The 25999-nt window shown below is 36.4% G+C and overlaps 1 protein-coding gene across 1 annotated transcript in view; it reads left to right on the forward strand.

Annotated features, from left to right (window-relative positions):
- Positions 1-25999, forward strand: part of LOC108965654 — a 336480-nt gene that overhangs the window by 89582 nt on the left and 220899 nt on the right. Inside the window, exon 3 of the mRNA XM_018928203.1 lies at positions 15122-15197. The gene's annotated coding sequence lies outside the window, so the exon portion shown is untranslated. The remainder of the gene's footprint in view (positions 1-15121; positions 15198-25999) is intronic.

Below are 25999 nucleotides of genomic sequence, written 5' to 3' on the forward strand. Positions count from 1 at the left end.
TTTTTTTTTTTTTTGCTGCAAAATGTGTGTTTAAACGCAGGATTTTTTTTCTTTTGTATTGTGTATTTGAAATAACCAGAATCGCCAGAAACTCCGGGAGTTACATTGTATACGTTATATCGTACATAGTCCAGAACTGTTGACTTTCTATGGCGAATGTTTGTGTGGTGAAAATTTCGACTCAAAAGTAGCTTGCGAAAATCGACTATCCAGTTTTGTGTCAATAGCAATTATGGTTTCAATGACGGTGTCATTATGAATCTGCCAAGTTGTAAACAAGTTATAAATATAAAGTTGCAACAAAATGGTGCACATTTGACCTAAATCGTATCATACTTAATATACCAAATAAAACCTGAAATTTTGTGTAATTTACTAGACCTTGCATATATTTATTTTCCATGCATTTCTAACCTCATATCGAAAGAATGAAGTCTCTTTGCAACCACTGCAGCTCCCAAGGTGATGGTTAAAACTATTCGAAATATCTGTATTTACAGCAAATTTGTCAAATAATAGTTTATACACAAACAACAACAATAAAACCCGGTGAACGGCACAAGCAATAGTTCTAGCCTATCATTTAGATAAAAGTTAGTTAAACACAAAAACGGACAAAGTGATGCCAATCGAAAGCAATTCATCCTTTTATTAGACACAGCTTCATATCTATGTATGCGTTTGCATATATATGCGTGAGTAAATGTGTAGCGTCGGTAAAACTTGAATTGAATTTAAAATTTACGACTAAAAACTTTTCAATGTGCTTCTATTAAATGCCATTGAAGTGATATCCATCGATCGATTTGCCACAGCAACAACAAAATATTATTTATATAGAAATGTATATGTATATATTATATATGTGCGTTGCAGTTCATTGTTCATTGTGGCATATTTGCTGGCAGCCGCAGTTATAGGCATTTTTATTTTATCGCTTTCCGATTATTCGCAATTTTCTCAGAAACAACAGTTAGTATTTCGCTCAACCTTTCGCAGGTTTTTATTGCGGAATTTAGAGTGTCATTGTGACTTGTAGAATTCAAGTTGCTCGACGCAACTTCCCACAACTGGGTGCGGGGTAGCGTGCGCTGCGCGGTGGCAAGACTGTTGCAACAGAAATTCGAAAAACAAAATAAAATAGAAATTCGAAAATATTGACTTTACATATTTACAAAGCAGCATGCCATTCGTAGACTAGATATTTATCTAGGCACATAAATATTACGGGCTTGTGCGGGCGCCAGGCAGCTGGATTTAGCGAGTTGTAAGCGCAGAGGTACAAACATGCAAATCAAATAGCATGTAGATAGATGAGTACAGCGAGTAATCTAGTGTATCTGTTGTTGCACACACACACAAATACAGGGTTGCTTTATCAATTTGTGTTTTTTATTTATTTGCCGCTTGTTTGTTGCATAAACCAACTGTCGGTGGCTGCCGCTGTATTCTAAACAAATTTTCCAAATCAATATTTGAGGAATGTGTTTTGAATGTGAAATGTGATTGGGTTCATGCCAACACAAACACACTCACATATATATGTATATGGAAAGGGCACCGTAGGCACAACAGCTTTGCTGGCAGCAGGCGGCAGACGCTGTGGCAACGCAAAAAATTTCGAGGCAAAATGACAATGGCGACAACGAAAGGATTGCGCACGATTGTTGCCACAAATTGTTGAATTGTTGTGCGCCAGAGGCTTAGTGTGTGTCAAACTGACATATGAGTTCGGTGGCAGTAGTTATTTTTGTGCACACATACTGATGCACTTATGTAAGCATACGAATGAAGTCATGTGTGCAAATTTTGTCTCTCCATAGAGTTAGTTTAATGTAGGCAATCCCTCTGTCGTTCATGTTTGTTGATGGAAGTATTTTATAATACGAGAAGTTTACATTTTTTCTTTTGGAATTCCAATTTTGGGGTCCGAAAAACCTTGATTAGGTTAATAAGTTTCTCTAAAATCAGGAAAAGCGCAACCAAAGTGATATAATACTTATATGTGCCAATCTTAGATGAAAAAGATAATAAAGTCATGCATCGTTCGTTCGTTGTACACACCTCTCACAAAAGAGCATCTTATAATTATCCTTTCAGAGGCGGCCTGCGCCGCTGGGTTAGGTTAGATTATCAATTCGTTTCTTAAGGGAGTGGGCAATTTAGAATGACGGTTGGTTGTGATTTCGAAAACTCCTATTTAACCAACCATAAGACTCTCACAAATCGACAAAGCACTCTGGGTCTATCACAAATTTTTTGAGTCGGCTTATGTCAGTTTGGCTATGTCTCCTAATTCACTGGAGGTAAGACTGCCGAGATCTTTCAATCTAAGTCTAGCAAAGTCTGGAAAATGGAGTAGAAGTGCCTAGATGTTTCCAACTCACTCTATTTTATACAAATTTGACAATTTGCTTCCTACAAGATTACAAAATTATCTCAAGACGGGTTTCAACAACAACTTAGCGTAGTTTATAAAAAGTGTTGCCTACATTTAGGATGCTATATTCTATAGCTCTCTTTAAGTTCGGCGAATCGAATGTGTAGGCGGTAAAGTAAATGTATCGTTGGTTTCAAATGTAAATTTAGAAAAGACATTTCAAATATAACAAGTAAAAGATTTGTGAATGTTTTTTCGTAAAAAAAATATTATTTATTTTAGTAAAAAAGTTCTCGAGATAGCAAAGGGTTTGTGTTCTATACGTACGTATATATTCTCCCAAGTTTTTAGATGGTACACAGGCCATCAAAATTAAACCTTTAAAATAAGCTAAATAAAAATTTCACTAAAAATAATCAATTTTGACTAAGAAGGGCATATCTTATATGCTAACAGATTTGCCGCCGATTTACGCTGTTCATTTTTGACACACATATAGAATCCCAGAATCCTTTCATATATTATATATATATTTTTTTTCCAATCTAAATATGTTTACTCTCGGCAAGAGCCACATTTAATATGTGAATGGAAATTTGTGCAAAAATGACCCTTAAATGCGCCAAGCAGCATCCGTAGGGTAAAGATGAATAGATGCCCGATTAAAACTGTCACCACAAATCGAAGCCCATTTTCATTAGTTATGGCAAGGGTTAAATTATGTATGCACATAAGTATGTACATATCTCCGTTACTCCTGCTGTGAGGTGTTGCAAACAGCAACCATAATTTTTTTTCGCTCACAAATAAATTTGGCGCATTAATTTTTAAAGCGCCCATATGCCACATACAACACACACACACAAACGTACAAACATATGCAAAGTGGCGCGCAGACTGCTGGTGTAAATTCGAAAATCCGGCCGAGCGGATAAATATAGTTACGCAGGTCCTTTGCGATGCATAAACAACAGTGCCAAGTTCCCCAACCGAGCAAACTACCACGTATGATTGTGTATGGGAATGTGTGATATACAAATATATGTATATACATATGTATGCGGCTGCCGCTGCTGTGGGATTTGTTTGCAATTGTTGTTGTTTATTGTTTGTAGTAAAGTTTAGTTTCGAAAATGTTCGCCTTATTTCGGGTTGAGTACGTGAAGCACCGAAAAGTACTTGCCACATTGGCATTGAAACGCGTCCACACGAAGGCCAGAGTGGTGGGCGTGAGCGTAAAATGCACTTGAGTGGGCGTGCCGCTGTTGGGAAATGTATGTGTGATAAATTACGTGCGTGAATTTGCTGCCACATAGTTGTGTGTGTATGCGTGTGGACGCTTTCGCGCACACTTATGACTCTTCACGGGTTTCATGGGTTCGGCAAGTGAGCGCGCTATGCTGCGCGTCCTTAGTGTGGCCTCAGCGCTGCCATTACCAAAGTCCGAAGTCCGTTTTAGCACACACACACATATTTACGTACACGTGCATATGTGGGGTCATCATTGCGGCCGGAAGCCCCAAAGCGCGGTGCGTGTCTGCAGTGGCAGCGAGTGCGCCGTTCCAGCGAGTTTTGTTATTTGTGTACACATGTATGTACTTGTATTTGTTTATTTGTTTGCCAAAATCCTTTTATATCGTACATAAATAAACGGGAGTATAAATAATTGACAAAAAGCACAACAAACATTGGTACGCGGGTACATTGTTGTCAAAACGGTACAAAATCAAAAAAAACAAAAAAAAAAAAAAAAGTTAAAAAAAAATAAAAAAAATTTGAAACCTAACCTACAAAACGATATAAGAGTGATGAAAAGCCGAGCTGGTAATGGAAGCACACAAAATTGCAGAATATTATACAGTTTATTGAAATATTTTAGAATTCTTCTGTTTGAGAGAAAAAAAAAAAATAATAATAATTGTGTGCCTCAGATTTTTCTACAGAATTGATGCTCGATCTCTGTGGTGTGTCCCTTAGAGCCAGTGTTGTAAGTTCTTTAAATAATGGGATTGTGTCAGTTGTTGGTCCTTGTGTCGGAGAGTATACGAATAAGATATTTTGTGTGAACTATTCGGATAACACTCATTCATCTATCTGATCACATTTAACAAAATAACCAACATTTCCACGTATTTTAATACAAAACTTTAGTATCGCCTTCAAAATAGGTTCTACAGTCAACGCTTAATCTAATTTTCCAAACACTTCTTGTAAGCTTCGACTGTTATAGTCCTCAGTGTCTTCAGCGAATATTCTTTATTACAGTTTCGACACCTTTTTTGGCGTACCAACCACTAGAATGTTGGTAAAGTGAGGTTATCAATTTCTTCTTCGTCATCTTCTTAAACGTCTCTTTTGAAAAAAAAAAAAAAAAAAAAAAATTATTTAAATCTTAAAACATTAACCACGATGTGTTGAGCCGCTTTTAGTATATGAGTATTTCAGAAATTCTGATATTTCTTTGAAACAAGCCCGACAGTGGTCAAACACTATTTCATTAACTTTTCGTTGTTACTCTAATTAACAGAGATGGATGGACGATTCGCATGAGTCATTTACTTAATGCGTTGTGTCCCTCAAATACTTTTATGCGTGATAAAATGGATTCTCCGAAAGAACTCTGTTTAAGTTTTTATTAGAAAAAAAACTACATATACTAATATAAAGCCCATCTGATAAGTTTTTGACCAATCTCTCCCCAAATCTCTTACTTGTACTGTACTCCAAGTTTGTTGCCTTTTACTAATAATGTAACTAATCTGGTAGGTCAATAAGCCACGCATAGACCCATTGCGATACTAGATGGAGTTCACTAGCTAAGTCCAAGAGAAGTAATCATCGTTTAGGATGCTTGCGCTTGACGTGAATTTTAACAGACTTTGCGGCTCAGTATCAATACCTCCCCCAATGTATCATTCCATGGCGAACCTAGATACTTACTGCGTAGTCTTGCTAATGCGGGACAAGTGCACAAGAGACTGCTATTGGGTTGTCTACGTAGATTTTGACTCTGGATTTGTTTGCAGGTGCATAAGAGGCCAGATTTCGCAAATAGCTTGAAATATACTGCAGTGGTGCGGTTACCTTATGCTTTACTCTGGACAGTATATTGCCGCAATAATTAATATGATATTAAGACTTTTTAAAGTAATGAGTTTATGATATTCAACCGAAAGAACTCGAAAGATTTTGAAGTTTTGTGCGACTTCCCAGCATAAATTGCGGACTGTGTTGTTAGACTCAATTATCAAAACGAAGGACATTTTTCTACGATGCTTTTTGTATTTATCGGGCAAAGTAATTATTGAGGACAGTCTACTTTTTGAAATAGAGATCGTGGCTTTGGAAGAAGACATTTCTGACAGTTTCTACTACCAGGACAATTAAAAGGAACAATCCCCTTTAATCGGGATAGAATTACTTTTTTCAAATATATTAAAAATTTCCCATATGTGGTTTGGTTTGGATATCTGAGAGGTATCCATTGATGGGTAAAACCCGTTTTTGTAGCCGGAAGTTCGAAAAACAGAAAATTTTTTTATGAGTTTCTTAGGTAAAAACCAGCATTCCTTCAACCATATTTTCTCATATAAAAATGAAAAATTGTAGTACAATTTTTTATTGTTACGAACACACTATTTGTATTAACAAAAAATTCGGAAATATTGGAAAAAAAAAAATTCGGCCATTACGAAACTATTCACGGTAACCACTCATTACAGGATTCAAATAAAAAACGTGCTTTAGTTTACCTTAACTTAAAACTTGGGCGAGGAGATAAAACTTAAAATTGGATTTTTGGCAGACATTTTTACTAAAAAAATTATGAAAAAATAAAAAATTTCAGTGAAATTGTAGTAATCGAAAAAAAAATCCTTTTCAAATACAAAATCTTTGTATCTCAAAGACCTGTGTAAGATTTCACGAGGAGTGGTTAAGTAGTTCTTTAGAAATCTTGCCAACCACAATTTCGAGAAAAACGCTTATAAAGACGACGCATTTAGCCTAGCTAGCTTCGAGGACACAAGTTTTTCAAGGCTGTATCTCCGATACTATTACTTCGAACAACATGAAAATTTAGGACAATATTCTAGAGGTATTGTAGAATTTAAAAATTGAAAACTCGATTTTTTGAAATCCGTAAACCCATGTTACCCCTTCAGGGTATATTAAATTTTCCAAAAATCGAGAGTAATCTGTTTGTGAAACTGAGAATAAACTCCTTGAATAAAAATCATCATGTTTCATGATATCTTTTACCAAACTACTGCCACGATATTCTTAAAAACTCTTGAAAGGTACAAACTAAATATGAAAGTATGTATGTATATAAATATCACCATGTATATATTTGCACATAAACATAACGGACACACTTTGCCACATATGAACACACGCCAGCTCAATGAAGTACTGATGAATGTCCAAAGAGAATTCCAACACAAACAGCCGCAAACAAGTTTCCAAATATAATATATTATATGAGTATGTATGTTTTTAAAAAGTGGTACGCGGCGGCACTTTGGATCTATAGAATGAATGAATGAATGCATGAATTGTGGGACAAGCGAACGAGCTGTCAAAGCACTAACGGACCCAAAAAAAAAGGCTGTAAAATGCGACGAGAGATTTTAAAAGAGCCGTTTGGTCGCTTGGCCTGCAAAGAATTTACAAATGCTTAAATTAAGAAAGCTTTACGTTTATTTACACAATAAAATGCCTATAGAAATATGCTCTATACATATGTACATATATAGATGTATATATACATATCTACATTTTATATTGGGTATGTATGTTTGTTACTGTGAGTGTGAATTCTGTGCGTTAGCGTTGGCTTACAAAATAGTGAAATATTGTTGATGCAATGTGGAAAAAAGCAGTGGAGAAGGATTGGAGAGATTGGAAAACCGAATGCGTATGCTATATATGTGTGTACGAGCATGTGTGTGTGTCTGATATTGAACGGTATGTTTTTACAAACGTAAGTGACATGACCCTCAACCCATGTGTAGTTGAGACTAAAAAATCTAAGCGTACTCTGTGAATACGAGCAAATCGTGATACATACATAAAAGCCTAAACCAAAACAGATGTATAAATATATACAAATATATATAAACACTCATACTTTGTGCATACACGCATACATACACATACAAATGAATTATGCTTTCTATGCGCTGAATCGAAATAGAAATTAAGAATAAGTGCGCTGCAAACTGCTCAAGGCTGAAAAGTGTCAGGGCTGTGCGCCAGGTTGGCAGCATGTACAGTTCGTCACATGCATTAAAGCTGAGAAAACCTTGCGTTGTGATTTAATGAAATTTCATATGAAATATATATATGTATGTAAGTATATAAAATATATGTATATATATATATATATATATATATAATTGTAAAAATAATCACGTATGCGTGCGAGTGTATTTTTGCGCCTGCATGTATGCAACATTTCTGGTGCTACTGCGTGGTTTGTCCCTCGTAAACAATTTTTGTACCATTAAATAAAAATAAACAGATGTATATTTATATGTATGCATGCATATGTTTAACTGAACTGGTGTATTTTGAATAAAATCTGTTTATTTCCTTGTAATTGTACAAAGCAGTTTACGAGGGACTGACTACGCAGGAGGACAAGAAATGTTGCATACATGCAGGCGCACTAATACAAACACGCACATGTGATTAACCTCTGCAATTGCACTCTGCTGGTTTTGCTTGGTAAATCCAATATCACTTGAAATTGAATAAATAAATGGATTTGAAAACTCAAATTGTGTTTTGAAAATTTTTTGGTATATTTAGAAATTCAATTTTTCCTTCCGAATTACTTGCATATAACTGTGTTTACTTTAGTTAATTCCCGTCAGATAATCAAATTTTATCTGAGATTGGATATTTTAAAGTGAATGTCTTTTTATGACATTTTCATTGAATAAAATGTCATAAATTTTAGTATCTTATGCACTATTTTCATTTTTAGCTTAGATTATTTTATAACGGCCGACTGTCATGTCGTACATGGACCAACAAAGACACATTTTTCTTAAATTTTTTTTTCATTACTTTCGCTTTCAATAACTTTTCTTTTTCAAAGCTTGTGACACTGAATAATTGAATTTTTACTACAAGTGTTTTAACTTTATAGGAATTTTTAAGCAATTTTAGAAAGGAGAATAATACAACTGAGAATTCTTTGTACGACCCGGCCCCTTCCTCATAGTGTCCATAAAATGTAATCTGACATTAAAAATACAAAGTGAACTCCTATTAAAAGCTTTTTTGAAAACACATTATCCGCATTTTAGATTAAATTAGGTTCAAGCAGCTGGCGCTCATGCCATACATGAACCTACAGGCTACTTGTAATGTTAGTTGAAGGTTCAATTTAATTAAAGTTGAAGTAGTTTGATGTTTTGCGAATTCAAAATCGATTCTATATCTAATTTGCATACTTCTTCCAGTCACTTGAAGTATATAGCTTCTAGATATCTAAGACGTGTCCTGGATAAAATTTCACATAAGCATAGGGAATGTTTCAACATTTCGATCATGAATACTTCCCTGCACTTTCTGCATGTATCACAGTTACTTATGCCCATTAGGCTCGCATGTGATGACGATAGGTTGTGACCAGGCTTTAAGTCAACAACCGTCCTGCAGTCTCTTCGAGACCGTGTAATTAAAAAGCATGCATGTTTTTCTATGGGGCTCTTTCACATGAGCTTGGCGTTCCTGCATGTCTTTAAGGCGTTCCATCACTCCGTGATCCCTTTATCCGCACTTTTGTAATTTTCATAGTGTAACGTTTTTAGGGAATTATGTATTTTCTGTGCTGGTTCGGTGGAGAGTTGGATGTCACTTTTGGTAATTTCATCAGCTATTTCGTTTCCCGGAATTAATTAATGGCCTGGAAATGTCCTCTATTTGGAAAATTGATGATTTTAAAATGTGAGTACTCCTTCATTTTACAAACCTTCTAAAAGCTTCTTAAATTTGCAGATAAAGTATTACCAGCTGCCGGAGAGGCAGTAGTTGTTTGGAAAAAAAAAAAAAAAAAAAAAAAAAAAAAAAAAAAAAAAAAAAAAAAAAAAAAAAAAAAAAAAAAAAAAAAAAAAAAAAAAAAAAGGAACACGAAAATAGATATTCCAACTTGGCGTTTAAATTATTTTAACATGAAGGTTGCTGTGTTTTGATTTTACACTTAAAAACAATAATGATCTTTTCACTCCCAGAACTGGTCTACAGTAGGCTCAACTTAGACAATTCGTTTAATTTTGCGTCAAGCCAAGACTAGGTTATGGAAGTGAGATTTTTAAAGTTTTATTTATATTTTTACTTATAAAACAGTAGAACGCCGGCTGAGTATTGAACCAAACTAATTGTTTTCCGTATCCGAAGTTAGCCTTAAAACTCTAAATATTGGACTACGAATTTCGAATTTGAAGCAAGTAAATTCCTATAGAACTAAAAACATAAATATCAAATATGCTATAAGAGGTTAAATACGGACCAGTATTTTTGAAATAAGATCTTAATTTTGTCGAAAAATATATAATATATACTAAACATTGCATAAATAACAGCAAAACTTGAATTATTTTTATATTTTCAAAGTCTAGGTCGAGGTCGACGTCTCAACTTCCCTATTTAATCTGCTCTTAAAAGCTCTTATCCTCTTAAAACTCAGAAAAAAGGGAAGAACCCCCTTGTTGGACACCAGAGCTATCGGAAATCAAATATTCAAGCTGAAATCGGTTTAATTTGAGCAGTAACAACGGAAGAGGTAGTGCTTCTTGGGTATGATATAAAGCTGAACTTTCTCTTTACTAAACTAAGACTAGGTAGACCAAAAGATCCTCTTCGAGAGCTTTTTTCGGAAGCACAGGAAATTGTCTTAAATTCTATAGACGCCTATGGCGAACTTAGAAAAGTTGCTGGGACTAAGATTTGACATAAATTTGTGGTAAGTTCAAAACTCTTCGTCTATCTATGAAGATTTGCTGATTTACTTTAGGAATTTATGATCCATCTATTTTGGATTAACCTTACGAAATAACGTAACTAAACATATTTTTACTTTTTTTAGTAACTTACTTTATTATACACAATAATTAATAATGCTGCTTCGAACAAGTTCAAAATTGAAATTCCAAGTCTAAGATTTCGACATCGAATTTTTCGTAATAGCACAATAATATAAATAACATTCTAATCATTATTAAAAAAGTTTAATGCATAATTGGAACATTTTTGACCCCTTTGTGGCCGATTTTGTCCCACTGTTCATACCAGCATCGCTGGCAATGATAATGTTGATGATTTTGATGGCGTGTCACTCACGCAGAACGTTCAACATGAAAAATAGCAAAGTTGACAACTGACAAGTGTTGTAGTTGTACTGTCATTGTTGCAACATAAACATTGTGACAGGCATAAAACATGACAACTAAAAAAGTGCGAGAATATTTACAAATTGTAGAAAGAGTAAGTGACAATAACAACAAGTGTGCATGAGTTATGTCACAGGAAAAAATATTAAACGATATATGTATGTATGTGTTCTTTTAAGAATAGTAATGAAGCATACATGTAATTGTAAATATATGTGCACCTAATATATTAGGGTGATTTGTAAATGTTGGTTTAACATTTGCTTGTCTTATTTAAAGTCACGTATCTATGTTTTGGGCTGCGACCATTGCCAATGGGTATGAATCATTGCTACCTAACGCCTTTATATGTCTGTAAGGGACACCCCAGCATAGAAAACCTTGTAGTAAAGGGAATTTTTTAGTATCAGAGAAGAGATGTAGTAGCCATATCGCCAATAAACTGTTTATTATCACTTTGTTTACTTTTTAGAAAAGTTCTGTTGTTATGCAATGGCTATATCTGCTGGTATGGTAACCCACAATACTGGAAGTTCTAATGCTAAGCTTTTGTTATATAACCATACCCCAAGAACTTAAGCTTCAAGTGAGAATCGATTACTTCATCAAATATATAGCATAATTTGTATACATTACTCTGCTGAGATAATTTTCAGTTAGCCTGCAGCTTTAACTTACCCACTATCAAGTCAAAGCGACGTCTAAACTCGAATCTGTAGCATCTGAGTTTAACACTCGTACCAATTCACTATTTACCCTCACGCACTCGCAGCTCTTCGCAAATACTTCGAACTCGCTACTCAGCAGTCCACAATGAGTACTGCGTTCCCCCTCGCCGTCTGAGCTTAATTCGTCGTACGCGACGAATTAGCCGAAAAGTTTGCAAGGCACGTCGCCTCGGTCTCAGCATCAATTTCAGTAGGCTCTGCAAGTTTCTTTTTCGATGCTTGTTTGCAGCTACAAAGAGGTGGCATGGCACTGGCTGAGGTGTCTGTAGTTTCGCTTTCATGGAAATTTGTCACTTTTCGGGTTGGTCTGTTTGCCTCCGTTTCTTGTATACGCCTTTTTGAGCGAATAATGTTTGCTGTCGTTTGGTTTTTATTTTTTTGCGTGCGTTGCGTATTTTGCGCACGTACATTTATGTCCTCGGAAATATGAAACGCTTTGTGATTTTTAATGAACTCAAGTGTGCGTAAGAGCGGCAACTCTAAATGCGGGACTATGGCTGGTGTGTGTCACTTTACATGCATATGTATGTGTAGTTTAATATGCGAAAGAAAAATAAAATAATATGAAAGCCAACAGCGAGACGTGCAACAAAAGGCCAAACCGGAAGCGCGTAAGTATTTATACACCCCCGTCGCCTATAAGAAATCGCTGTGAGCTCCGAAATGTCCCGCTTGTTCGTGGTTTTGTATGCGGTATACACACTTTTACATAACTTATTCAGTACCAGTCCAGCCTTTGATGTGCAACTTTTGCTGCCGCTCCACTTTTTCGCCTGTCCAGTGTGCGCTTTTCTCTGCCAAAGCCCCAGTTACTAAAGTAAGTTTTGCGGTGGACGCGCACAATATCAGTCAATGGGCACTTTTTCAGCTCCGCAGCACACCATGTCGTGGTCACCAATATGCCGCGCTCTGCCAACCTATCTATGCGCCGCCACACCCCGCCTCGAGCACTCGGACAGCTACCCTAATTGGACCGAAATTCAGCGACTGAATGTCGCGTCGCGGTTTTGCTTGCAGTGCGTCGGCTCCACTATTGGATGTCGTCGAAATATTGTACAATCACTGGCTTGTTGTTTTTGTGACATACATACCATATTAAGTGTGTTCGCGCAAGTCGTATGTATGTGTGTGTGTGCCTGTGGGCTTGTGTGTGTGCGCGCACTAATTAAAAGCATCGATTTTCGTTGGTCCGCTAGTTGGTTGTGCGTCAAATTGGACCACATCCAGGCAAGCCAATGCAATAACTGTAACTTTGTTGGCTGACGAAAGTGAATCGAGTATTTTTTCGGTGGAGAAAATTAATGTCGACTTGCTAACTTTTCGTAATAAATTTTAAAATACGTACGCGCCGCAGTAACGGTGTTCTTACTGAGGCAGAAAGTAGAGTACAGAGACATTTTATCATACTGAAACATTCTTTAAGGTAACTCTGGTTTTTGTTTTTTTTTGGATTAGGTGGAAGAAAGTATAACTGTAAACATGCAAACTTTGTTCGTGCTTTCTCTGTTTACTGTAGGACTTTAATGTTTTTGGGCTAACCTAAGTACCACGTCTTCTTCACCAATACCTAGTGTAACTATCATTTGAAGCTTTTACCACCTAACAGAGCGTATATATTTATTTGAATTGCATATTTGTCTCCTTAATAACATATCCCAAATTCTTTATTGGTGCAATTTGGGCTAAAAACTTCAATATAGCCTGGGTTTTTCCTCTCGGTTATGGTATAAAACAAAAAGTGTGAGTAAAAAATCTATGGCAACCTTTATGATAAAGTTTTTTTTATCCCTTTATATATATATGAATCTGAATGGAGCATCCACTATTAGTTTTGCTAAAAGCGTAAAGATATCACTTAACCGTCTCGCGTGGGAACTCACAATAAACCACCGATTATAACTCCTGTCCATATTTCTTATCTAGCAAAGAGTTGCTTGGGGTAAGTTGAGAGAGGAAAATATCAAAATAAGATAAGATAAATACATGAGTATTGAACCGCGACTTGAGGTCTATTGTGCCCTCTTGTAAGTCACAATGACTCACCATCCCAAGTATACTGATAAATTCCAATACTCTGCTAGGTGCTAGAAAGGTCATGTGATCACGATTTGGAAACGTGGGTCCAAGAAACTTTATCCTGCGTCTGCAGACAGCTATGCATTCAATTAGCTGATGTTCTTGAGTTTCAGGTTTCCTGTCGCAGAACCGACAATTTGCACAAAAAACGAAGAAGGTTACATTCCGATGGACTGTTCAGCCGTTCTCTACACTCCTGCACTAGTAGTGATTTCATCTTGGCAGAGATTGCTTTAAGTGCGCTTGACTGACGCTAAGTACGGTTATACGTTCGTTGCGATAATTGCCTTGGAGGTTTGTTTTTCTCAGAAAACTTCCCATAGGTACGGAGAATTTGGAGCTTGGTCCTGCGCTTCCTGTCAGGATTCCCTCCGACGTTTTCGAGCCGTCAATGTACCACTTAATTGCACTATCCCTAAGCAGTAGTTCGAGAGTGGAATCATTCTATTCAGCCTTACTGCTAAGGGTAAGTTTGAATTTATTGTTGAAGTTTATTTTTTGGGGTGGTGCTTTCCCTTGGGAAAAGAGCCAATAGTACAGCACTTAATTCCTTCAGCTGCTAGGATGAGATTACTTTACCCTGCCACACCCTTCTGCAGTCATTTAAAGCAGTGTGTGTTAGGTTACCTGACCGATTACTAGGTGAAGTCATGTGAGCTTAAACATGCCTTCAAGTGTTGCCGTCGGTCAAGAGGTAGATGCAAGCAAGTCGTTGTAGCTTCGATAGTTTGAGGCTTACCGATCTCTGCGATGCTTTTGAGGCCCAAGCCACCGTCCCATACGTGTTTATCGATTGCACACCAATCTTAAAATAGTTTTTATACATCTTCAGGGTTGCTCTGTTTTCAGATCTCCAACTTTTGTATAACCTTAACATAAAGGTTTTTAGTTATCACATTCACCGAATTAGTTTTAGGATTCTTTCAAAACTATATCAAACATTTAACAGTTAGTTTCCAAAATAGAGTAAAGCTAAATTTTGAGCTCTCCATGAATATGGGATCGGAATTCGCACGATCAAGCATGTCTAGAGAGACCTATTTACTCTGTTAGAAAAAAATTCAATTTTATTGGGACAATTCGGGCAAGAAAGCGTTCCATGCCCAATATATTCACCAAAATCAATCGAATAGACAAACGAGAGGTGTGGAGCTCTCGCGACCGCTAACACTTGCCTGACAAATTTCAAGCGGTTGAAGTTCATCTAAAATGAGACATGTCTTCAACGATCTCCCGATCGTCTTTGAAGGCTTTTTCAATAAAACCACCGCCCTTTCCAACATTCTCAACGAATCCGCACACGAAATTTAGTTCAAAATACAAAACTTAAGACAAATTCTTTGTTCGATGTGCCGACGTAAGCAGCTGCTGTAACCAAACTGGTTCACAGATGGTGCTAATATTTGGCATATTAATTAAGTACAACCTTATCAAGTTAGCCAAATTTGTATCAGAAAACTTTATTGTTTTTTTTAGTAACTTCAAATCGAAATTTAATAATGACAATTAATTGTTGTAATTTTCTTTTCTAACAGATCGTGATAATTATTAAAAGGGACTTTCATCTTATCATCCTTATTCCTGCACTTATCTTAAAGTCTATTGCTACTGGTGAGTATAAAATTATAAAATCATGACTAAGGCATTAATTAGTAATCAGCTCATTAATTACTATCACATGCTAATTATTTTTTCAATGTCGCCTAACAAACTCATATTCAAACAAAATTTAGTGTTTGCTACTCCTTTAGATTTTTTCAAAACTTATATTTCTTCAGTCTTTACACTATGCCTTAGTTTCATATTGTATCTATCAGTAAATTTAATCAAGCTCCTAATTGTAGGCAACATTGCCTACATTCAAGATGTTTTTGAATGAGTTTAATCAGCAATATGGATGAATAGAAAATATATTGAGTGGATTATCATACTTTCTGCACATCGCTGTCAAATTTTCAATAACGTTTGTCTGCCAAACTACCAAAATTGGTTGCCGATTTCCCACTGGGTGCCTTTCACCGTTCCATATTCCAGGTGTTGTCGCTTGCTTTTGATGAATTTTGGTCAACCTTTTTGGTGCAAAGCAATATTTGGCCATTTATTTTAATCTCTATTGCTATTGCGTTGTTGTTGTTGCTGTGCCGGAAAGTTTTTGTTAAGGTTGCCAGCACTGCAACCGGGTCAGACGCTCATTTATTTGCTAGGATTTGCCTGCATTTGAAAGCATTCACCGAACCGTTCATGCATTCCTGCTATGTCTCTGTTGCCTTTACTAACACACACACACACACACACACACACACAAGCAAACGTATGTACATAGGTGTGTGTGTGTGCTTGGTTAGACGGAAATTTCTCTTTTCACTGGCAAACGCATGCGAGCGTTCAAATGCATTCATTTGTGTGCGTGTGTAGGTACGTGTGTGTGGCTGTATATTAACATGTATATTTGTTGCAGTAAGCTAGTCACTTTGGCTTTTACTTTAGTTAGTTAGCACGAGCGTACAATGGGTAAATAGATCTTTCAGTTGCCATATAATACTTGACCACACATATACATATATATATAAGCGCGCGCACGCACACACACACACACACAAATTATTTGTTTCTTTGAATTCTGCGCTGGTGTTGATCTACTTTTGTGCTTGTGTGGCTCAGTTTTCAACGTTTATATAAATAACTGCTAATATGTATCTGTGCGTGTGTGTGTGTGTGTTCTGGGCATGTGGTTGTGAAATTTTATTTTGCTGTGGCCATCAGTTTGCCCTCAATATCCAATCAATGGCTCAAAAAGCTTTTGTTCCGTTAAATTGATTGAATTGTCTCTGTTACGTGTTTGTTGTTGCTATTGTTGCAGCTGTTGTTCTTGGCTACTGGCTGCTGGCTGCTTCAATATTCACTACTACATCGAAACGCACTATACTGCTCGGAGGAAAATTAAAAATAAAAACAACCAACTAGTTAACAGAAATAAAGAATAAACAATTCTGCATTTTGTTAAAATCTAAACAATTGAAATGTGTCTGATATGCCTTTGGTCACTTGTGTGGAAAATGCAAAGCTTTTAGGAAGAGTGCATGTTAAATCGAATTCAATTGATTGTGGAAATAAGCGTCAGAGTTGCTGAGTCAGTGTGGAAATTATTTTGAAAAAATAGAAAAAATCCAAGAGAAAGGTTATTTAATTTAAACTGGAATTGCTTTTCAAAATATCGAAAGTGGAAATTAATGAATTTTAAAATAAAGCTTTCGAAATACTATTAAGGCTGTTTAAGAACATTTTTCTATTTAATTGAACGGATACTTCAACGCAAACTAAATCTGTCTGTGCAAAAAATACGAATGGCAACTGAGCTTGAATAGAGCTATTGGAAAAAGCTTAGAGTGGACTGCATTTGATATTCACCAAAAATATTTCGTGGGAACGTTGTAAGATGATATAAATGTAATTGATATAAATATAAAAAAGTGCACAAAATATGCAATTGTTATATCTATAAAGTTTTTCTCGTATAAAATCAGGCGAACAGAAACGAACCTTTAACTTCGGCTGCATCGAAGATACTCGTACAAAACTCTTCACTGATATATCTCTTGATGCAACTACATATATTTATAACTAACCTGCCAACGATTAAGATATTTCTGGTATTTCTTTATCTTCATTCCGATCCGATATTCCGATCTGAACCATTTCATCAGAGGATGTACCGTTGCTTTAAACTATACTCCTTACCGAAATTCATAAATATAATTTGTGAAATAAAATTCTTTCCATACCAGAACTTGACTTTGATAGATCAGTTTGCATGTCAGCTATCACCTATAGTGAGCCCATATTGGCGGTTCCGACAAGTAAGTAGCTTTTTAGAGAGAAATAGGTCTACGTGTTTACTGATTGGCCACCATACTTCGCATACATATACGCAGGAAGAATTGACTCTACTCGTGGCGATGTTCATTTATATATGCATTTTAAAGGGTCTCTGGCGACTAAAAAAGTGTATATTCTTTACACCATTTTCCACAAGAGTGAACCCTCCTGGAGGGCTTCATAAAAAGGGAATCGGAAGGTAAAGGGGCAAATATTAAGAATACTTTATAATTTGAAATTAATTAAGGCTGCTGATCTTATAGATAATATTTATTTTAAGACATGAAATTTAAAAGAAGCAATGTCTCTATAACTACTATTATGGGTAAAAAATATTAAGACGATGATTAACACGTCAATAAACTAAAGAACTTGGTGTTTGAAAATCAACGATTAGCAGAAAAATCGATCAAAAATCAAGATCCGCTACGAGGAAACCATTTTGAGCCAATTGAAGACATCGCGTATTGACAGCTATTCCGCAAATTCACTTTAATGGTAGTTTCGAGGATTGAGAAAAACGTTGGCATCACCGTTTTTTAGCCAGAGGAGATTAATTTTAGGGGATGACGTGGATTTGAAAAATAAGTAAGGAACTTTAAAATTATGAACAAAGACTTATTATTTTTTTGCTCAAAGTAGTATATTGTGAATTTCTCGCATCGATTTATTATTTTTCAAATGAGATGGCAACGTTTACGAAAAATGTGTCGAATGAATGCCCATATTGTAAAATTGATTTTAGTTCGTTAGTTCTATTAAATTAAAAATTTAAATAAGTGGCAATACTATTCACAAAATTTGTTTAATTTATTTATACATTAATTTTATTATGGTTTATTCAGTTTTAAAGTTATTTAATTCGCTACCCTCAAAATTTAATTAAGCATTTCATAATTTTTTTTTTTTGTAACTAAAATTTTAAACAGCCGACAACGCTTTAAAAAATAAATTAATAAGCGAACGCAACTTCCAAGTTGTTTTCAGTTGGTTTAGCAGTCACTGAAAAGAGTTTGATCGATTCTCTAACGGTGCCTTAAAGAGATAATTGTTTAGAAACACACGGTTTCTTGTCTCAATTGTTTAACTATATCATGGGTTCTTTGCTTTGATATTCAAGAATTCGTTGCATTATCAGACTTTTATTAATAAATTAAGAACTTCTTCGTGCTATTGGCTGTACAGGTTTATGGCCGGGAAGTCCAGTATATGACTTTCAGTATCGCGGGAGGTACTATTGGCTCGGCTAAATTATATGAAAAATATTATGTCTCTTAAATTTTGGAAAATAGAATGAATGAGAAACGTATTTGTATAATCGAAGAGGAAACCTTTGTGTGGTCAGAGAGCTAACTGGCGTTAGACGCCATGAATACAACCATCAGAAGAAAATGATAATTTTTTCTATACAAAGTTTGAGAACCTATGCAGCAAATGCTATATATTCGGTTCATTCTCCACAGACGAGTTCATTCAGAAAAAACAGAAGATCTTCTAACTGCTTCCCAGAGTGCCAAACTTTAAATCTGAGTTTAAGGCTTTTATATTATATGTATACTCGTATGTATTCCATATATTAATCGGGAGCATTACTTTAAATACTCACAGTTCAAACTATCAAATAGGTACGTAACTGAAGGCAGAAACAGTTATGCTAGAAATTATAGGAACTCAAATGCTGAGTTTGGAAAAGTTTGGAGGTAGAAATGAGGAAAAATCAGAAATCGGGTATTGTGAAAAGAGGGAATAAAACCATCTGCAAACAAGTGTAGAATGATTGAGGGTTAAGAAGAAATAGTGGAGGCTACATAATCTGGGTTAGTAAGCTTCAGTAGACAGAAAGTATGACTTGAGGTTTTTTTAAAAACTGACCTGAACTTTCTTTAATCCACAAATTCAAATATTTTTTGGAGTTAATTTCCTCTAATAATAGCTGATGGTCCTCATCTTAGGAAATGGTGCGGTGGGTTGGAGTCACATTTTTTTGGAGTAGTGACTACTTTATAGGATTATCATTGGATTTTTATCTGATTTGGTGCGGTCAACGTGATTTTTTGTTGCCGATAAAAAATTTTGTGCAGCAAAGAATGTATACATCCCACTGGATAGGTTCCTAGCTCATTAGCTCTATGTTATAGAATTAGCTCTTTGCCCTTATTTCAAGCATTCATTCGAAAATGCTCTCGAATTCCGCACTATTATTCGGAGAAAATTAAAAAATAACATTTTAATTACATCGAAAGCAAATTGCCAGTTGCCACAAAGTACCGTACCGTGTGGCTTCCTGCTGCTCGTGCTGTGTTGACTGCCGGCCAATCGCCTTTAACCAACTGTTAATTAGCTGTGGTAAAGTTGATAGACAAAATGAGCAGGTGCAAATAACAACAACACAAAAAGCGTATCCGAGTGGAAAATGAAGTCGAGCAACATATAAAAGCGGCACATACACTCTCCAACTACGTGTATGTGTATATGTATGGGTTCCTGCACACACACCCACGTCGATTATAATATTTTTGCAATGGGACCTTTGACTTCATGGCGCCTCAAATGATATTACGAATACAACAAATTAACCCATTGAGGGTCTCATTAGAAATTCATGAGAAAAAAGACTTGAACACCTCTTTGCCCGACGAAAATTTCACATGCCACAATGTGTTGCAAGCAAGTGGATCGGGTGTTGCCAATTACCTAGTCACTTGCAACATAACAAGTAAGTAGCTTCCTGCTAGATCGAGCGCCGTGTGGCATGTATCTAGTGGCATGAGTTGCTTAGCATAAAGCATTGCTCCAAATTAACTGTCGTTGTTAGTATTGTTAACTAGTCGACATGGCGCGAGTGTTTGTGCAACATTAGCACGTTGCATGTATCTATTTGTCTATTTCACTTTATCCTTCGAGCTGATTAAAAGCAGGTGGCACAAAAGCGGAAAAGCAACAAGAGAAAAAAGAGAAAAATAGACACGTAGCAGCGCGAGGGACATTGAGAAACCCAATGACAGTTAGAGGTGTAATGACAACAGTAATAACAACAAAACAGCGCTAAAACGTGCAACAAAGGTGACAATTGTAAGCAGAAAATTGCAAGAGGCACGCAGTTGCACTCATAGAAGGATAAAAGCAACAGTAATACAACAACTACATTTAATACACACACACCCACACACATACACATCCATACATACACGTGTTAAGCCAAATGAGCGTCACAAAGGACAACTAGCCAAGTGGGTAAGGGAAAATATAAAGCAGCACCAGCAGCACTAGCAGCAGTCGCAACACGCACAACAACAGCAACAATGCATATTACAGTAACCATGTCGGCGACAATGTATACAGCATTGCCGTCAGCAATCGTTGCAAATGAGTACAAAACACGCGAATTCTACAGCAAAATCTTCGCTGGTGCAGCGGGAGGCGGTAAGCGTTATAAGGGGATCAACGAGAGCGTTGATAGCTGCCGAATGACAGACAAATACGAGTAATGCTACTTTCGTTGCAAGCGCAATTCATTCATTTGTTGTTATTGCTATTGTTATTATTGCTGCACTTCATTGCGCGCATTGCTTTTGTTGCTTTGATTGCTGATGTTTTTGCGTTTATTGTTGTTGTTGTTTGCGCTGGCGCTGTTATTGTCAGCGCCGTTGTGGTGCTTCGTTTTTATTGTTTATATTGCAGCAATTGCATTGCCAGACTGATTGCGACGTGGACAGGTCGCACGATGTACATGTATGCAGGTGTGCATGTATGTGTTAGGGTATCCGTTATTTCCCTTGTAAAATTTTTGTTCAAACGTTCATGATGCTTTGGTTTTTTCAACGCAAATAACTTATTTATTTTCAATTTTATTTTTATTCTCCATTAAACATGGGCTATTGATATTTTGCTTTAAGCAAGTAAACTTACAACTTTGAAACAATATTATTCGAAAACAAAATTTTCCGCTCTACAAAAATGGTTTGGATGTTTTTTTTGTAAAGCCTCTCGTATAAAAGTTATACCCAGTAGAACTTGCATATCAAACAACTTGAGCATTCATACAAGTGATTTGCCATAAAAATTCAGTGTTGCGCATACGACATGGTGTACTATGTCTATGCAGTACATTTGATGCATAACTTTAATGTGTTTAACCTTCAAAGGAATCTGTTTATGGAAAAAATAACTTCGAGTTTCTTAGTAAACTTTAAGATTTGTAAGAATATTTTCCTCTCAAAGTTGTAAATTTAGTTACTTTGGTTATAAATTGAAAACAAATACAGTATTTCAAGTGGATAATTTTATTAGTGCAAAAACTGAAACAGAGTGCGAGGCTATTTCTGTTGGATAATTTTGATGAAACAGAGGGTGTTTGCCAAAAAAAAACAAAAAAAAAAAAAAAAAAAAAAAAAAAAAAAAAAAATAGAAAAGGCTCAAAGCTATAATACTATTCGTAAATACAAAAGATTCCTTTCGTGAAAGTATCGCAACAAATAAAATATTTCCCATATAAGCACTCGATTTCGACGGACGGTTTGTATGGTGCTATAGTGACATGATCTGCATAATTTTTTCGAAGGTTGCATTTTTACCTTATTGAATAATCCATGTCAAATTTCGTGAAGATATCTCAGCAAATGAAAAAGTTTTCAATACAAGCACTTAATTCTTGTCGATCAGTTTGTTTGAGAGTCGCATATGTTAGTGGTCCGGTATCGTTCCGAAAAATAATGAGTATAGTCTTGACAAAAAAGCATGGATGTGAAATTTCATGTTAATAACTCAAAGCCGAGAGACTAATTCGTTCATAAGCAGATGAACAGAAAGATGGACATGGCTAAATGGACACATCTCATCATTTATATGTATATACATTTCATACAGGGTCTTTGACACTTCATTCTGTGTACTACAAACTTCGTGACATAGTCAATATACCTTGTCCATGCTATAAAAACATCAACTTCATAAATAACGGGCACCCTAGTATACTATATATGTAGCTCCATATATAATTAAGTTTACATAAAAACATTGGTTCCTGGCAGTTATTTGTCGTCCTGCGACTGTTGCCCTTCTTTATTTGTATTACTTTTGTTTTTTGTTGTATTACTCGTTACAATATTGGCGTGACATATAGTCATTATGTGCTTTGTTACCGCTGTTGCAACGTCGATGAACATCATGGTTGCGAACGATTGCGCGCATCCTGTTGTTGAAATTAATGGCGAATGACATAATTCGCCTTGCCAACCATGCCGATAGCAACAATAACGATATAATGCACGAACAGCAGCAACAACAGCAATAATACCTTATACAACACAAACAAATTACAGTAATGTAAACAATACAAACCAAATCATCAATGAGCAACGCTTAAAAACTATGGTGCGGTGAAGTGAATGGTGTCGCTGATGACAGCTGGATCCTACGCTCGATTGATCATCTTCAAAGTCGGAATTTGAGTTAATGAAATAGTGATGGCATTATTGAGATGTTTATTTATTGCGATGTCCCGAACTTCTGGTATGGATCAAAAAGATCGATGCAAATTGATAAGCTTCCTAGAGCTTGCCACAAAGGTTTTGAGGCGGCTTATATCAATTCCAGCCAATTCGCCGAGTTCGTAGAACCTATAGATCCTGAGATACTTCAACCACACTCTGCCAGATGAGAAAGTATCTATATGTTTCCAACAATCCCACAAATACCGGTTTCTGACCAATACTTGTTGAGCTCACACAAATTCCACAAAGTCAGCGCCCGAGTACACAAAGATAGGAGAATAACCACTCCTTCCCTTCCTAGTGGACTTTGGATATAGTTGCCTGTTCTCTCAAGCCCATCGGTTGTACAGTTTCTGATGATTCCGCTGTGGCCAAGCACCCAGACAAGTTTACTATAAAAGTAGTTAGATATTGCTGATAGTGAGGTTATGCACTCTTTGACCAGCTTAAAGCTAACCGTCAGCGAGATCAAGACCCGTGTAGCTGCTCTGTTATTGGACTGAGATTCGATCCATCCTTAACTGCGCCTCCACTGCAGTGATTCCTTCCCACCCACATTCCTCTCGAAGGTACGTGCGTCATGACGAAGCCGATAGGAGTAGGTTCCGCACGGCACTGGCTTCAGTTACCATGGATGCAGTCGAAGTAAAGAAGATTTGGAAATGTCTTTCTCTGGGACCCCGCGATTTCTTTCAATAAATCCTTTACCACTAAAATCCAGAGTAAAGTACACAGAAACTCACCTTGTGTGGTACCTCTCTATACGCTGTCCATCGGATCTGGTAACTTTTGAGACTTTCTTATAATGCATTATCTATATATATACCGAGGATTTCAATAGGTTTTACATATATGATTTCTAAGTGTCTTTTCGGACATTTTTAATGAAAATATTGCTACAGTTAAGGTAAGTGTTAATTAAGACGGAAATTTGTTGATTGCAAGACGTTCTTAAGAATTGGGATTATCTGAAATCACAACCTGGATTTTGAGAAAGATTTTGGACTTGCATCCATATATCCGTTTTGTTCAAACTCAAGAACTCAAGCCATTGTACCACAGTATGCATCGCAAATTTGCTGATTTTGCCGGAACATCCTCTCCAAGTGAGGCTTACTTTCTTCTGAGTGTTGCGGTATATAAACAAAACTGTGGATGGTGGGAAAAAATCCACAGTTTAGTCATGACCAACCATTATAATCATCTTATTGACAATTTGGTGTGGCTTTTGGTCTGTCAAAAACATTGTTCCGTCATTGTGTAGAAATGAAGCTGGTGACACTGTTACTGTCAATGAAGAGCGGTATAAATCGATAATAACCAACTGTTTATGGCCGCAATTTGAAGAAGTCGATTTTGACAGCATCTGGTTTCAACAAAACGTCGCTACGTGCCACATAGCATGTGCAACAACCGAACTATTGCGTAAAACGTTTGAAGATCATCAATCATTTCAAGAAACTGTGGCATTGAATGGTTACCAAGAAGTTGTGATTTACATTATTAGACTACTTCTTGTGGGATTAGTTGAAATAAGTGATCTTTAGCAATAAACAAGCTTCTCTTCAAGCGTGATGAAATAGTCAGAATTTAATTGTAATTCACACTAAATTAAATTTATTTGAGTTTCCTTCACAATTAGTGTGTTTTTGTTTTTTAAGAAAAACATACCACTTTTGTTGAAAAACCCTGCGTTTGAAATATGTTGGTAAATTAGCGGAGAAAAGCGCGGAAATGCAAAAGTTCATTTACAGATATCCGCTTCTTCGCTTCGATACTAAGCGACCTGTGAAACAAAAGAAGGCAAATATTTTGTTAATCGAGTATAATGGATTTGTTGAGTAAGTTCAAGCCAAGAAGTTAAATCAATTTCATCGAAAACTTCGCGAAATAATTTCCATACGAACTGAGCCTCGAATAAAGTTTATTATTACATAAGCAAAGTTGACCAAAATTATATAAATCGCAAAGATATTTGTCTCATATCGCTATAAGCCACTTCCAATACCATGTTATATGAACCGTGAAGCTTCAGGCGAAATACTCAGTCAAGTATAACAATTATGCATTGAGGCAGGCAGCGGGAATTCCGCTTTACCAACGCTATGAAGCGCCAGCAAGTTATTCTAGTGTGAATAAAACAAAGAGATACAAAAAAGATTTACGAGAATTTATCCACATAGAAGGTGTAGGAGAAACAGGATGACACGAATTGGCAAACACATCACACATCATGAACGTGGCCACATGCTGATGGCCACATCGACCAACGATCACTGCGTCCAGGCCAAAGAACAAAGTATAGTAAGTAATCCGTTCATTTGCGCGGGTGTAACAGGCGCCAGGTGGAGGAGTGCCTGCCATGAGAGGCGCATTAAGGCGTCATTCAATATTGTTGGCTGGCGCCTCAGTTAAAAGTCGGCGGTCACGCCTGTACCATACTGATGAAAAAACGGAACAAACAAATACCATCGCATAGACACCAGCACACGCTCACAGAGACAAAACAGCGCGCAAACTTACATAAGAATAAACTAAATAACAGACAGCAAATAGTATTCAATAAAAAATCACAAAAAAAAAAAGAAAATTAAACAAATCAAGCGAAGCGCTTGGAAAACGACAGTTGGCAACGCACACACACTCACACACACACGCGCAAGCACTGACAGATTTGCCAATAAAACAGAGCATTTAAAACGAACACGTAGCCCAACAAGCTGCAACACAAACAATAAATAACCAACAAATAGAAGTGAATGAATGAATGAAACAAAGCGGAGCAAGGTGAAATAAAGCGAATAAAAATAGTAGCAAATAAAATTGGAAAAAGTACGCGTTGAGGCAAGCAAATAAAGCGCTCAGCTAAGTAAATAAATTTGCAATTTAAGCGAATTGATACGGCAACGCCGCCAATGGCTGGCTGCCGCGGCGGACCGACCGTCGGAAGCGCTGACTGACCGGTCGGACGCATTTGCGCGCCAGTGTGTAGGTGAGTGCGCGCGTATGTTTGTTGTAGTGCATGTGGCATGTTGCATGTTGTTG

This window comes from Bactrocera latifrons, unplaced genomic scaffold, assembly GCF_001853355.1.
Source record: "Bactrocera latifrons isolate USDA-ARS-PBARC rearing strain unplaced genomic scaffold, ASM185335v1 scaffold_144, whole genome shotgun sequence".
Lineage (NCBI taxonomy): Eukaryota > Metazoa > Arthropoda > Insecta > Diptera > Tephritidae > Bactrocera > Bactrocera latifrons.